General features: G+C 42.6%; 1 protein-coding gene across 9 annotated transcripts in view; it reads left to right on the top strand.

Moving 5' to 3' along the window:
• LINGO1 (leucine rich repeat and Ig domain containing 1) overlaps positions 1-14878 on the top strand; it is a 308187-nt gene that overhangs the window by 173548 nt on the left and 119761 nt on the right. The window contains exon 1 of one of the 9 annotated variants that reach the window (XM_034409465.3): positions 12945-13107. The exons of 7 other annotated variants lie outside the window; for them this stretch is intronic. The gene's annotated coding sequence lies outside the window, so the exon portion shown is untranslated. Of the gene's footprint in view, positions 1-12944; positions 13108-14878 lie in introns of those variants that run through there. One more of the 9 variants, XM_087878158.1, reaches the window with a different exon arrangement.

The following is a 14878-nucleotide window of genomic DNA, read 5'->3' as shown; positions in this document are numbered from 1 at the left end:
TACCTGGTGCACAAAGATATGCTTCCTTTTCGGCAGGCAGCTCTGTACCCAGGATGGTGTATCAAGACAGCTTCTGGTTTGTCTAATCCCACGAGAGTGATAGCGGCGGAGAGCTGAGTTAATTTATTTGCCATTTAGCTGCAATGGAGTTGAAACATCAAAGCCCACTCTTTCTCCCTTCCTTCCTCCCTCCTTATCTCCCTCCATCTTCCTTCCTTTCTTCCTCCATCCATCCATCCCTCCCTATCTTCCTTCATCTTCCTTCATTCCTTCTTTCCTCCCCCCTCTCTTTCCTTCCTTCCTTCTTTCTATCCTCCCTCTCTGCCCCTCTCTTCCTCCCTCTCTTTCTTCATCTTCCTTCTTTCCTTTCCCTCCCACTCCTTCCTTCCTTCCTGCTATCCTCCCTTTCTCTCCCTCCCTCCTCCCTCCTCCCTCCTTATCTCCCTTCATCTTCCTTCCTTCCACCTCCTCCCTCTCTCCCTCCTTCCTTATCTCCCTTCATCTTCCTTCCTTCCTTCTTTCCTCCCTCCCTCTATTCCCTCCCTTCCTTCCTTTCTTCCATCCTCCCTCCCTCCCTCCCTTCCAATAGTATTCTGGAAAGCACCCTTCTGTTCCTCAGTCCTTCCCCAAATCCCGGGTTTCGGATCCAGTAAGGAGCATTGGACTCCCTGAATCCCTTTGAGCCTATTCAAACATCTGAATTGATCTCCACAGACCAAACAATCCAATCCAATTGGAACTTTCAAACTCATGTGGGAAATCGATCGCATCCTTCCGTGGGAGTCTCTTAAAGCGGTGTAGAAAATCAGGCTGATTTCAGTCAGACTTCTGGTTGCTTAGACTTTTCTACGGTTTATAGAAAATAGTTCTTTAAATCCCCGCCGGAAGGAATGTTAAGCGAAGCTTTCATAGATGGAATGCCCGTTTTTTGCATTTAACTTGGTGATGAATACCCAAAGGGAACAAGTGATTTTCAAGTATTCCCTGTTTCGCAGCCTCTGTGGCTTTGCACATCTCAGCCACATCCCAAAGGGCACCTCTTTCCTTCTGGCAAGGAAAGAGGCACCCGGATAGCATTGAGGCCTGTAACCAAAAGAAATGAGTAAAATAATCAGACTCCACTACTTTGCTACAATAAGATGAATCTAGAATTATCAAATTAGAACAAGAAGATCTGGCCAAGAGCTTGTGTTGTTCATACATTTGTGATCTCAGGACCTAGATGGGATGTCTCGGAGGATAAAATGTTTCTTGAATCCTTCAGACATCAATTAATTTTGGTGATCAATCCTTTTGTCCTCGAACATGGAGAGAAATGTGTATTACTAGTAGAAAGTTATCAAAAGTTCAATCTAAGGCCATTTGCGTACCTGACCATAATCTCATGTAGTCGACGTCCATTTTTTTCAAATGGCAGACCAACCCTTGCATGAAGAAGTGAAGAAAACACAGGGTTGGCTTCCAGATCAAGTTATCCTATTAGTAGACCTCTGGCAAACAGTGTGGTTTAAGTTAGTTGTGTCTTATTTAAGGAATAGAATAGAGTAGGGTAGGGCAGGGCAGGGCAGGGCAGGGCAGGGCAGGGCAGGGCAGGGCAGGGCAGGGCAGAACAGAACAGAACAGAACAGAACAGAGTAACAGAGTTGGAAGGGACCTTGGAGGTCTTCTAGTCCAACCCCCTTCATAGGCAGGAACCCTATACCACTTCAGACAAATGGTTATCCAACATCTTCTTAAAAAATTCCAGTGTTGGAGCATTCACAACTTCTGCAGGCAAGTTGTTCCACTGATTAATTGTTCTAACTGTCAGGAAATTTCTCCTTAGTTCTAAGTTGCTTCTCTCCTTGATAGGTTTCCACCCATTGCTTCTTGTTCTACCCTCAGGTGCTTTGAAGAATAGTTTGACTCCCTCTTCTTTGTGGCAACTCTGGAGATATTGGAACACTGCTATCATGTCTCCCCTAGTCCTTCTCTTCATCAAACTAGACATACCCAGTTCCCGCAACCGTTCTTCATATGTTTTAGCCTCCAGTCCCCTCATCATCTTTGTTGCTCTTCTCTGCACTCTTTTCTAGAGTCTCCACATCTTTTTTACATCATGGCAACCAAAACTGAATGCAGTATTCCAAGTGTGGCCTTACCAAGGCATTATAAAGTGGTATTAATACTATTGAGTTCCAGAGGTTCTGTCTTAAGTAAGCCTAGATCCTATCTTTGGTCTTGTGAAGACTTCATTTTTCTCTCTGTTTTGGTCATCATCTGGAGGGCAGTTTATCTTCTGCCTTCCCCCTTTCCACTATTTTTATTCATTTACAAACTCACTAAGAAATGACTGCATCTCAAAAACCTAGATCTAACTCCTTGTTAGATGGGAGCTCTTTAGTTAAGATAAGCAGACCGTTTGAGGAGAGCTGGTGGTCCTTGACTTATGACTATTATTGAGCCCAGAATTACGGTCATAAGTCAAGTCAGGATAAGCGGGTTGTCACATGGACCGATCTGATTTTACAACATTTTTTGCAAAAGCTGTTAAGTAAATCCACACTCATTAAGTGAAAGACACAGTCGTTAAATCAGCCCCTTCTCCGCAATGCATGTTTTTTTGCTAGAAACCAGAAATCAACACCAATTTCCAACATTTTACAAAGATGTTGTAATTCACAATCAAGTGATTCTGGGGAGGGTGGTGGTGGCAGCCATTGGAACTTGAAATACAGATCCTAAGTACCTTTTTATGTGTGCGTCATAACTTGAGTTGCTAAGTAACCGGTCATAAGTAGAGGTCTACCTCTAACGCTAATTTTTTCTGTTCCACACTGTTTAGCTTTCTTAGGCCAGACTTCCCAAAGCAAAATTGCTCTCCTCCCTTTTTTAATAGAAGAGAATTACAGCTTTGACCTTGACTAGATACATTTTTCTCTTCCTTTTTTTTCTTCTTCTTCTTCCCCAAATATTCAAAAGCCAACGATCTTTGCTTAAACAATTTCGGCTCCTGGGCAGATTTATTCCATCTAGCTGCCAGCGACAAGAAATGCTTGCTATTCTCCATAGGATATTTTTTTTCCCCCAGCTGTAGTAAATCCACCATGATGAATTTGGTGAGATTTATAACACTTCACAAATAAAGTTGCCTGCCATCTATTATTTTACTGAATCCAGTCGGGCTCTGGCAAGTGATTGTAATTGGGACCCAGAAAACGATCGACGGCGGAGGCTGTTTGACGAAGATTATTTTGGATATTGTATACTTTGAAACCTGCCAGGGTCACACTGTAAATCGGTGGCTTTTACAGGGACTCTATTCTGAATTCCCGAAGAAGCAGGCTAGGTCGTAGCAAGGTTTTCTCTCTAAAGTTGAGTTTTAATCAAGGAGAGATCCAGCCTAGAAATACAGAGGAATTTCCTGACAATGAGAATGATGAATCCGTGGGACGACTTGCCCTCCAGAAGTTGTGGATGCTCCAACACTGGGGGTTTTTTTTTAAGAAGAGACGGGAAAGCCATTTGCCTGAAATGGTCCAGGGTCTCCTGCAATGAATGAGCAGGGGATTGGACTAGAAGACCTCCAAGGTCCCTTCCAACTCCGTTATTCTGTTTCTGCTCTGTTCCTCTTGCAACGTAGAATTTGAGGCATTGGAAAATCTCCATGTTTCTCTTCTGAATTGGTTAGGAGGTCTAACATCTCTAGGCTTAAGGCAAGAGAGAGGGGGGGAGAGAGAGAGAGGGAGGGGGAAGGAGGGAGGGAGAGCATGTGAATGAAAATTAAAAAGCATTAAATGGTTTTATTCGTCTGTTGGTTTATTATAATACTGTATGCGGAGACTACTCAGTTCCTAACAGGGTCTAGGCAGCGTCCAACAAAGGCATTATGGTTGGTCGCACAGTCAGACAGGTGTTTAGACCAAAATTGGCATTTTTGTCCGCCTATCAAATCCTTCCCAAGGACCTGCGACAGGCAGGTGTTTGATGATGTTAGGGGTCTCGTCGTAGGATGTAAGCTGTTCCAATTCAAGTTGCCTTTTGCAATTGACTGACAGGGATTTTGTCAATGCCAATAGTGTTTGAATGGTGCTCCAGATGTTTTGGGATTGTTATTAAGTTTGGTCACCCAGTCAGACAGATTTTACACTGGATTGGGCATTTTTTTTCCACCTACCGAGTCCTTCTCAAGGATGTGGTTGTTTGATGTTGTTAAAGTTATCATGTAAGTTGATGTAAGTTGTTCCAAGTAAAGCTGCCTTTTGCAATTGACTGACGGTGATCTTGTCAATGCCAGTGGTATTCAAGTGGTGCTCCAGATGTTTTGGGATTACACCCAAGGCACCTATTACCATTGGTACTATCTTTGCTTTCTTTTTCCACTGTCGTTCTACTTCTATTTTCAGGTCATTATTCAATTAGATTTATATGCTGTCCGATTCCCAGTGATTCTGGGCAGTGATGCCTACTTTTTATAAAATGCTTATATTATGATAAACACCCATTAAAAACCCATTAAATTCTTACTCATTCCCTGGATCCTTGTAGGAGGATCTCAATGGGAGAGCCTAAGCCTGGCTGGGAATTATGGGACCTGCTGTCCAAGATATCTGGAAGGAAGATTATCTAATCAAGCCTGACATTATTTCCACCTGGGGTGAACTTCAAAAATTTTCCCTACCGGTTCTGTGGGTGTGGCTTGGTGGGCTTGGCAGGGGAAGGATATTGCAAAATCTCCATTCCTACCCCACTCCAGGGGAAAGATACTGCAAAATCTCCATTCCCACCCTACTTCAGGGGAAGGATATTGCAAAATCTCCATTCCCACCCCACTCTGGGGCCAGTCGGAGGTGGTATTTGCCAGTTCTCCGAACTACTCAAAATTTCCGCTACCGGTTCTCCAGAACCTGTTAGAACCTGCTGGATTTCACCCCTGTTTCCACCTCTTTCTTAGTAACCTCAGTGGATAGGTTGCTAAAATCCCTCTAATCTACTTCTCAAACCTTTTCAAACATAATGTTTACTTGTCTTTGGGGTTTTGTTCTTTATTGTGTGTTGTGTTAATCAGCCTAGTTGGTCCCTCTAATGAGAAGTAACCTTGAAAATGTAAAAAGCAACATGTGTGCTACTTACCCCCAAATAATCATTGAAGTTATTTTCAGCCGGGATCTAAACAAAAGGAAAAGAAAGGGAAATGAGAGGGAAGGGAGGAAGGAAGGAGAATAAAAATCCCAACCGATATAGAGCATTTTCATTTTATTTTCATTTTTTTATGGAAGATCGTGATTTTTATAGAGGGCCTATCCCGCAGCCCTGAAATTTGATGTGAGCTTGGACGGCCATAATAATAGTCCCCAGAGGCTTCCAAAAGTGATTTCCTGTTTTTTAATATAATTTTTAAGGCAACAGGGAGAGAAAATTGTTAAAGGCATGTCTGGTAAGTAAACATGTGAAATACTTTTATTTTGAAATGAAACACGCGAGGGCATCTTCGGGGAATCAGAAAAGTTGAGATGCCCACTGCAGCTGCCTGACCAAAGCCACGCCCCTTTTTCCCACGGAAAGGCTATACAAAAGGGGCGGGACTTCCGTGGCATAGTTATGTTGGAAGAAATATTCATGTGGGTTTAGTTCCAAGTGGGGAAAAAGACACTGGAAATATGGAGACTGCTTGGAAAGATGGTTTAATGGTGGACAGGAATCACCTCAGAGGTGGGTTTCAGCAGGTTCTGACCAGTTCTGGAGAACCGGTAGCAGAAAGTTTGAGTACTTCGGAGAACCGGTAGTAAAAATTCTGACTGGCCCCACAGCAGTTCTTCACTGCTTTTATTGCTCCCATGTGGTCACGTGATTGGTGGGTTGTGGTGTCAGCCCTGAAGCTGGCCTGACTGAGGCCATTTGGAGACTTCACCGCTGATACACTGGAGAAGAGGGACAGGGAGGGGTGAATAGTGATAGTTGGGGTTTTATAGTCAAAACAAAATACTTTTCTCTTGAGAACCAAGGACATTCCTGCAGGTGTTTGGAAGGAGGGGACTGGAGTCACCTAGCAACTGGACTGTATCCTGATTGGGCCATGGGATGGGTTGTTTTGGGAAAGTGACAAATTTTTACTTTTTTTAAATTTTTTTAAAAAACCTTTATTAAAATTTAAAATATTAAAATACTAATACAAATACATCTGAAACAAAAATACGTCCAAGATAGTTATACAATTCAATGTTGTTCCAACAGTACACAAATCTTAACTCTATTCATATATTCTCAGATATTCCTTCTTGATCAAATATATGTAAACACAATTTATGTCTTATTTTGATCTATATATTTCCTATTTTTATTTTCTATCCAGTGATACCAGTTTTCCCAGGTTGAGTAATATCCCTAGTCTTCCTTGTTATTTAATTCTATAGTAAGTTTGTCTATTTCTGCACACTCAAAAATTTTCCAGATTATTACACAATCTGTCGGTGTAGTAGACATTTTCCAGGCTTGTGCGAGTACAATTCTCGCTGCTGTAATAATATGAATGATCAAATATTTAATCTTTTTAGGATATTTTCCCTTAATGATCCCCAGAAGAAACAGTTCAGGCTTCAATTCTATTTGGCAATGTGTAATTTCATTTAACCATTTTTGTATTTTAATCCAGTATTTTTTTATTTCTGGGCAAAGCCACCATACATGAAAAAAGGTACCTTACGTTTTTTTACATTTCCAGCAGTTAGGGTTTAGAGTGGGGTACATTTTTGCAAGTCTTGTTGGGGCTCAGTGCCACCGATAAGAACATTTTGTACTGATCTTCTTTATATATATATTTCTTCATATAAAGACAAATTTTTACTTTTAATTAGGTGAAAACCGTGGGAATAATCAGAGTCGGTTTTCACTAGCCTGTGCCAATATGACATATCCAATAAAACTGTTCTTTGAGGAATCTACCTGCCTTGGAGTTTTGTTTGCTACATGTATGTTACCTGGAACCCTGACACATGGGACTGATCAGTCATTGTGTGTGACCTGTCATGCCAGGGGTCCTTTCGGGTCACAGGCAAGTCACACGGCATGACTAGCTGGTCACACAACTCACCAGCTATATGATCACATGAGAGCAATAAAAACGATGAAGAACTGGAACAAGATGCTTCCACCGAAGTCCCGCTGAAGATGTCATCTAGCCTGATCACGTGAAGTGTTAATACCACTTTATAAGGCCTTGGTAAGGCCACACTTGCATTCAGTTTTGGTCACCATGGTGTACAAAAGATGTGGAGATTCTAGAAAAAAGTGCAGAGAAGAGCAACAAAGAGGATTAGGGGACCGGAGGCTAAAATATTTGAAGAACGGTTGCAGGAACTGGGTATGTCTAGTTTAATGAAAAGAAGGACCAGGGGTGACATGATAGCAGACTTCCAATATCTCAGGGGCTGCCCCAAAGAAGAGGGAATCAAGCTATTCTCCAAAGCACCTGAGGGCAGGACAAGAAGCAACGGGTGGAAACTCATCAAGGAGAGAAGCAACTTAGAACTAAGGAGGAATTTTCTGACACTTAGAACAATTAATCAGTGGAACAACTTGCCTCCAGAAGTTGGAAATGCTCAAACACTGGAAGCTTTTAAGAAGATGTTGGATAACCATTTGTCTGAAGTGGTGTAGGGTTTCCTGCCTGAGCAGAGGGTTGGACTAGAAGACCTCCAAGGCCCCTTCCAACTCTGCTATTCTATTCTATTCTATTCTATTCTATTCTATTCTATTCTATTCTATTCTATTCTATTCTATTCTATTCTATTCTATTCTATTCTATTCTATTCTATTCTATTCTAGCCTGGTGTCAAAATGTTTGGAAGCTAAACAGCAAACCCGAAGAAAAAAACCCACCACCAACATCTACCACCCGAGCTACAAATATTTTTCTATCATTTTTAATTTGTAGTCTCTCCTACAATTTGGGGTTTCCTGGCTGTCTCCCACCCAAGTAATATACCGACGGAAATATACCAACGAACCAATCATGAAACCGTACCGTCAGCATGCAAGGACATATTCCAGGGTGATTTATGACTGTCTGAATAAAGCAAATTTGCACTGGGTAGGGTGTAGGTGGGATTCTGTGATCCGAATGAAAATGTGTTTATTTGCATAAATGGATTCCATTTGAATCACACATCCTGCCCCCCCCCCCACCAAGACCCCTTTCCAACTGATTCGAGTCACCTCCTAGTTTTTTGTTGTTTTTTTTCCCTGCTTCCTATTCAACAGACTGGGTCTCGGCGCCGACCTCTGGCTCTAAGTTCCTTTGCAGCAAAGGAATGAACAAAACAATTGACTCGCTCTTCAGTCTATGCAAATTCTTCCCCTGCAAGTTAATTGCTTTGCAACCTGATGAGAAAGAAACATTTATTTAGCAAAGGACCAACCTCCACGTAGGAACAGAAGAGAAGGACAAAGGAACGGCTCACTTCAGAAAGAAAAGATGCAACTTTCTCCTTGCTTTGCTTATCAGACTGTTAGTTACAAGCTGAACACAATTGAGCCTTGATCCAGGGGCCAGAGAGGTCTCCACCCATCTGTCCTTAGTAGATGGAAAAGGGTTGTTGTTGTTGTTTTTTTGTCAGTCAACTAGAAGTGTTAACCGTTAACAACAACAAGAACAATTAGCCCAGTGTGATATGCTCAGGGGTGAAATGCTCCTGGTTTGGACCGGATTGCCCGATCCGGTAGCGATGAGAGTGGTGCTTTGGAGAACCAGTAGCAAAAATCCCTGCCCTCCCCCACCCCCCCATGCCCAGCTGAGCCGTGCGATCATTAGAGGCTTTTTTTTTTTACTTTTACTTTTAAAAGCATTTTTTCTTCGGCCGAAAAAATGCTTTTAAAAGTTAAAAAAAAAAAGCCTCTGATGATCTTGCAGCTCAGCTGGGATCATCAGAGCCTTTTAAAAGCATTTTTTCTACAACCTCTTCGGCCAAAGAGGTTGAAAAACAAAAATGGTTTTAAAAGGCTCCGACGATCCCAGCTGAGTTGCCTGATCGTCAGAGGCTTTTTTTCTTTTAAAAGATAAAAAAATGCTTTTAAAAGAAAACAAAAGCCTCTGACGATCAGGCAACTCAGCTGCGATCATCAGAGCCTTTTAAAACCATTTTGTTTTACAATCTCTTCAGCCGAAGAGGGGGAGGATACTGCAAAATCTCCATTCTCGCCCCACTCTGGGGCCAACCAGAGGTGGTATTTACCGGTTCTCTGAACTACTCAAAATTTCCGCTACAGGTTCTCCAGAACCTGTAAGAACCTGCTGAATTTCACCCCTGGTCCCACCATCACATGAGCACAATTTATGATGTTTTTGGTTTGACAAGTCTTTGCAGTTTTCTAGACTTTACCATTGCCTCTTTCCTAGGGCTGAGAGAGACTGACTGGCCCCAAGTCACCCAGCCTCCTTCATGCCTACAGAACTAGAAGTCCCAGTCTCCCAGTTTCTAGCCTGCTGCTTTTACCACGACACCAAACGGGCTCTTGGCACCTAAATACCTAAAGATTCTAAAGTCTGCTAGATATTTCAAGAAACAATATGGACACCACCTTCCCCTGACTTTTTTGTTTGTTTGTTTGTTTGTTTCGTTTTCTTTCCACTGTGAGTGGCTTTGAACATCCTTACTCGGGGATGTAAGTATATAAACCGAATTTTAAAATAATAGTAATAATAGAACCGTGTTCACCGGCCATGAAAGTCTTACTGTCTGTTGTGAGGCCGAAATGCCAGATTGTTCATTCGGAGGCATCCTGGGGCTAAACAGGACATGCTATTTTGCCACCGTTTCTTCCTCTTTGAAAAGAGCAGCCCGCTTTCCTCCTGCCTGCGGAGATTTCTCCAGGCCTCATTCCTGCATGCCTTTGTAACCAGAATCACACCCCATTGTGAGTCCTGCTTGACTTTATCCAAGCAACCCTTTTTATCCGTCGAGAGCAGCCTGGCCGTCAGAGCGAAGTGAGATTGCACAGAGGAGATTAAGACTCTCTTTTCGCCAGCCCAAAACTTCATGCGCAAGGGAGGGAGAGGGGAAAAAGGAAAGATGGGGTCTCTCTCTCTCTCTCTCTCTCTCTCTCTGTGTGTGTGTGTGTGTGTGTGAGTGTGTGTGTGTGTGTGTGTGTGCATGCAGATGTCTGAAGGAAGGTCAGGAGGAAGCCAAATTGATTTGGAAGCTCCAGGAGAGAGGAAAATGCTTCAGTAATTCTGAGATGGATTTGTGGGGAAAGGAGGGACACTTTTGAAGATGGCATGGAGCTGGGAAATGCTTGTAATTGTGCGGGTGTGTCGGTGTGTAGGTATGTGTGTGTGCTTTCAAATCAATTGCCTGGATAACCCCCCTGCAGATTTCTTGGCAAGATTTTTGGAAGTGATTGGCCCTTGTCATTGTCGTCTTCTTCCTAGGGCTGAGAGAGAATAGAATAGAATAGAATAGAATAGAATAGAATAGAATAGAATAGAATAGAATAGAATAGAATAGAATAGAATAGAATAGAATAGAATAGAATAGAATAGAATAGAATAGAATTTTTTATTGGCCAAGTGTGATTGGACACAGAAGGAATTTGTCTTGGTGCATTCGCTCTCGGTGTACATAAAGGAAAAGATACATTCGTCAAGAATCATAAGGTACAACACTTAATGATAGTCATAGAATAGAATAGAATAGAATAGAATAGAATAGAATAGAATAGAATAGAATAGAATAGAATAGAATAGAATAGAATAGAATTTTTTTATTGGCCAAGTGTGATTGGACACACAAGGAATTTGTCTTTGGTGCCTATGCTCTCAGTGTACATAAAAGAAAAGATACATTCATCAAGAATCATAAGGTACAACACTTAATGATAGTCATGGGTACAAATAAGCAATCAGGAAAAAATATCACTATAAGGAATGGCCCAAGGAACCTACAGTAGGTCGTGGGGGGGGGGGGGGTGTCTCCAAACTTGGCAATTTCAAGCATGGCTGGTTGGGGGATTTTGGGATTTCCACCAGTTCCACCAATCTGAGGATCTTGCTGTAACCTTACATGCATCATACTTCCTTCTTCTTTTCCCATCGCTATTTTATCTTGCCTCCTCATCACCCCTGTTCATCCCAGTCTGGATCTAATGAGACAAGTGGGAGCTGCCCGAACTGCGCAGTAATTAAATTGTCTTAATGGGGCTTTTCAAATAATGAGGAGTTTCATGCAACGATTAGCTCTCCCATTCATTAATTAACAGCAAAACAATGGGAGAGCTGGGGAGGGGCATTGAGAAAGGGGCAGTTCTTCTGCTCCACCTTTGCTCACTGTCTTTTCCCCAGTTAAACCCAGGAGAGGCCGGCTTGTGGTTTTTTTCAACCTTGCCAAGACTTTGCTTCCCACCACAGGAACTCAAAGCTGTCTGCATTAGACAATCATGGTCCCTCAGTAGTTAAGCCTCTCAGAAGCCAAGAGGTAGCAAGGAGAAGACTAGGAGGAATCATAAGCTCAGAAGTTGGTTCCGTCCTTCAGACTTGATCGTGAATTTGGGCAGGAGAGCACCAGAGATGGGCTTCAGCAGGTTCTGACCAGTTCTGGAGAACCGGTAATGGAAATTTTGAGTAGTTCAGAGAACCGGTAATAAAAATTCTGACTGGCCCCACCCCCATCTATTGTCTGCCTCCCATGTCCCAGCTGATCGGGAGGAAATGGAGATTTTGCAGTAACCTTCCCCAGGAGTGGGGAGGGAATGGAGATTTTATAGTATCCTTCCCCTGCCACGCCCACCAAGCCACACCCACCAAGCCACGCCACACCCACCAAGCCACGCCCACAGAACCAGTAGTAAAAAATTTTGAAACCCATCACTGATACCAAATATGGTTGTCTCCCACCTAGTTCTTTGAATCCATCCTACCATCTAATGTAGCGTGGAGCCCAATCTCCAGAGGTTGACAAGGCTCCGTCAAATCTTTCAAATGCTTAAGAAGTTGCAAGAACCTTTTTTCTTTTTTTTAACCATAGCAGATCTCAGTTTAAATCATGGCATTGCTGTCCTTAGATAACCTTTGTAAAATTTATATATCCCTGGATGGATGGATTATGTGCCATCAAGCAGTAGTTGACCCATAGTGGTCAAATAGATGGATTTTTCATAGAGATATAGGTATGTACACATGTATCCGCAAATATAGATAAATTCATACATGTTGTGTTGTGATTTTTAATATGCTTATATTTAAGTCCATGCCAAATAAGAATAATACGGTGATGCTCCCCAAGCTTAAGTTTCAGTTGTTTCCTTGAAGATGGTTCATTACCCAACTAGATAGCATCATCAGAGAAAACCCACTGAGCTACAAATATTCTCTTCTACTGTATAATATTACTCAGCTTCCTGGTGGCTGGAGACAATCAGCATTAAGATTAGATTTGTTTGTTTGCTTTCAATCTTACCAAAAGGTACAGCTTACAGTCGTAAAAATATATCTACATTAAAACATAAATAAATTAAAACCAAAGCATAGAATAAGAATAGAATAGAATAGAATAGAATAGAATAGAATAGAATAGAATAGAATAGAATAGAATAGAATAGAATAGAATAGAATAGAATAGAATAGCCTGGTGGCGCAGCAGACTAATAGCCTGTTATTATCATTCAGCTGCCTGCAATTACTGCAGGTTCGAATCTCGCCAGGCTCAAGGTTGACTCAGCCTTCCATCCTTTCTAAGGTAGGTAAATTGAGGACCCAGTTTGTGGGGGCAATAAGCTGACTTTGTATAAATATACAAAAGGATGAAGGCTATTGCTCAACGCATTGTAAGCCACCCTGAGTCTCCGGAGAAGGGCGGCATATAAATCAAATTTAAAAAAAAATAGAATAGAACAGAATTCTTTATGGGCCAAGTGTGATTGGATACACAAGGAATTTGACCCCTCCTCCCTTGGGCTCAGCCAGGTCATCTTCTACAGACAATGTCATTCTGTTCTGTCCAACGGACAACCGATGGCGTTGTTGCTTTTTGAACCCTCTTAAATAAGGTTGTGCTTGGATCCCGCGTGGGAAGGTGGATTATTTGTCTACCACCTCTGTGAAATTTCAGATTGATGAAAACCCAAAGCTGAATCTCGGTCTGTGTAATTAGAAGCTCTTTGCTTTTAGCTTTATTTGCCAAAATGGTAGTAAATATTTTACAAGTATTTGGTAATCTTACAGACCCCGTATAAAAAGACAGTGGAGGGATCCTTATTTGCTTCGGCTGTCGCTAGGATACTGTCTCTTTTCCAGGAGTTTGGGCTGGTTCCTAGTATATAAAGCATTAATTCATTACCTCTTATGGCTTGGCTCTGTTATGAAATATTAACAGCCATTCCGTCTGGGATCAGGTGCTTTATGCATGTTTAACTTTCAGTTGGGGCTGTTTCTCATACTTTTAACCAGGGTTATTATCTTGTCACTTCCTGATAATAACATCAAGGCAAAAGCTTTTATCATAAACCACTCCTCTCCTTTGCCAGAAACTTTTAGGGTGGTCCTTGATGACCGAGTTCAGCAGTGAAAGCACAGAAGGTCACCAAATGATCCATACTGGATCCCCGATTGCTTGTAAATTGCAAGTAACACCCCCCCCCCCCACACACACACACAAATTAGAATAGTTGATCTTCTGCTGATATCTCTACACATCTCCTTCCTTTTCATCAAGCTGGTTTATTTTATTTTATTTTTATTCATTTTTTTATCTTATCATCTACCTTACCTTACCTTACCTTACCTAACCCAGGTGTCAGCAACCTGCAGCTCCGGAGCTGCATGCGGCTCTTTGGGCCTTCTGCTGTGGCTCTCTTGTCGGGTGATCCCACCACTGGCTGGGCCCGCCCCTCGCCCTCCCCTCCCAGTCACTCCTTGCCTGGCCTGAAAAGGCAGCTGGGGCAGAGATAGAGAGATACAAAAAGAGGGGGAGAGAGAGAGACAGAGAGAGATACAGAGAGGGAGTCATGTGACTGGTGAAAGTGAGTGACGTTGAGTTGGCCACGCCCACCCAGGTTTTGTGGCTCCCGGTGTTTTCTTTTCTGTGGGAAACAGGTCCAAATGGCTCTTTGAGTGTTTAAGGTTGCAGACCCCTGACCTAACCTAACCTAATGTACATAAAAAAGGGGGTTGGAAATTTGGATATTCTCCAGAGATCTCCAGAGACAGGGAGAACAGCAAAAGACCAATAGAATCTAATTTGAACTGCAGAAATTTAAATGACCTATAGATGCAGCTGCATGGCTTGTGAGAAGGATTTTGGGAGACAGGCAAAGAGGTGCTGCCTAGAGAACAGACAAATAAGGGGCAACATAACCTTCAGCTGGATAGTGGGTGGGTTAGGAGCAGTGGTGGTATTCAGTCAGTTACATCTGGTTCGGGTAAACCGGTAGCGGCGGCTGCGGGCACCCGCCCGGATGTAATCATGTCCCATTTATCCAAGTTTTGGACACTCTGCACATGCGCAGAAGGCCCTGTGCATGCATGGAGGTGGCACATGCACGGAGGTGGCGCGTGCAAGCAAAGCGAGTGCGTGCACACGCTCACATTTGCAAACCGGTAGCAAAGGTAAGTGAATACCATCCCTGGTTAAGAGGAACCTTCCCTAATTTCTTGAGCTGTAGAGGAGATGGTGGGAGATTGGTACTTTCAGACTAGCAAGATTCTGTCAATGTAAGACTTACAATAAAGTAGAATTTGGTTGTGTTTCTTTTCTGGTCTACCTATGAAGGTTGACATCAGTCTTGCAAGTCTGAAAGTACAAATCTTCCCCCATCTCCTTTACAGCCTGAGAATTTAGGGAAGGTCCCTTCTGACTTCCTGCCCCACCCATGGTGCAGCTGAGGGCTATGCCTTCTCTTATCTAACCAT

Source organism: Pantherophis guttatus, chromosome 13 (genome assembly GCF_059756535.1).
Source record: "Pantherophis guttatus breed Tessera chromosome 13, ASM5975653v1, whole genome shotgun sequence".
Taxonomy (NCBI): domain Eukaryota; kingdom Metazoa; phylum Chordata; class Lepidosauria; order Squamata; family Colubridae; genus Pantherophis; species Pantherophis guttatus.
The sequence above is the reverse complement of the archived record's forward strand: the minus strand, read 5'-3'. Positions and strand labels throughout refer to the sequence as shown.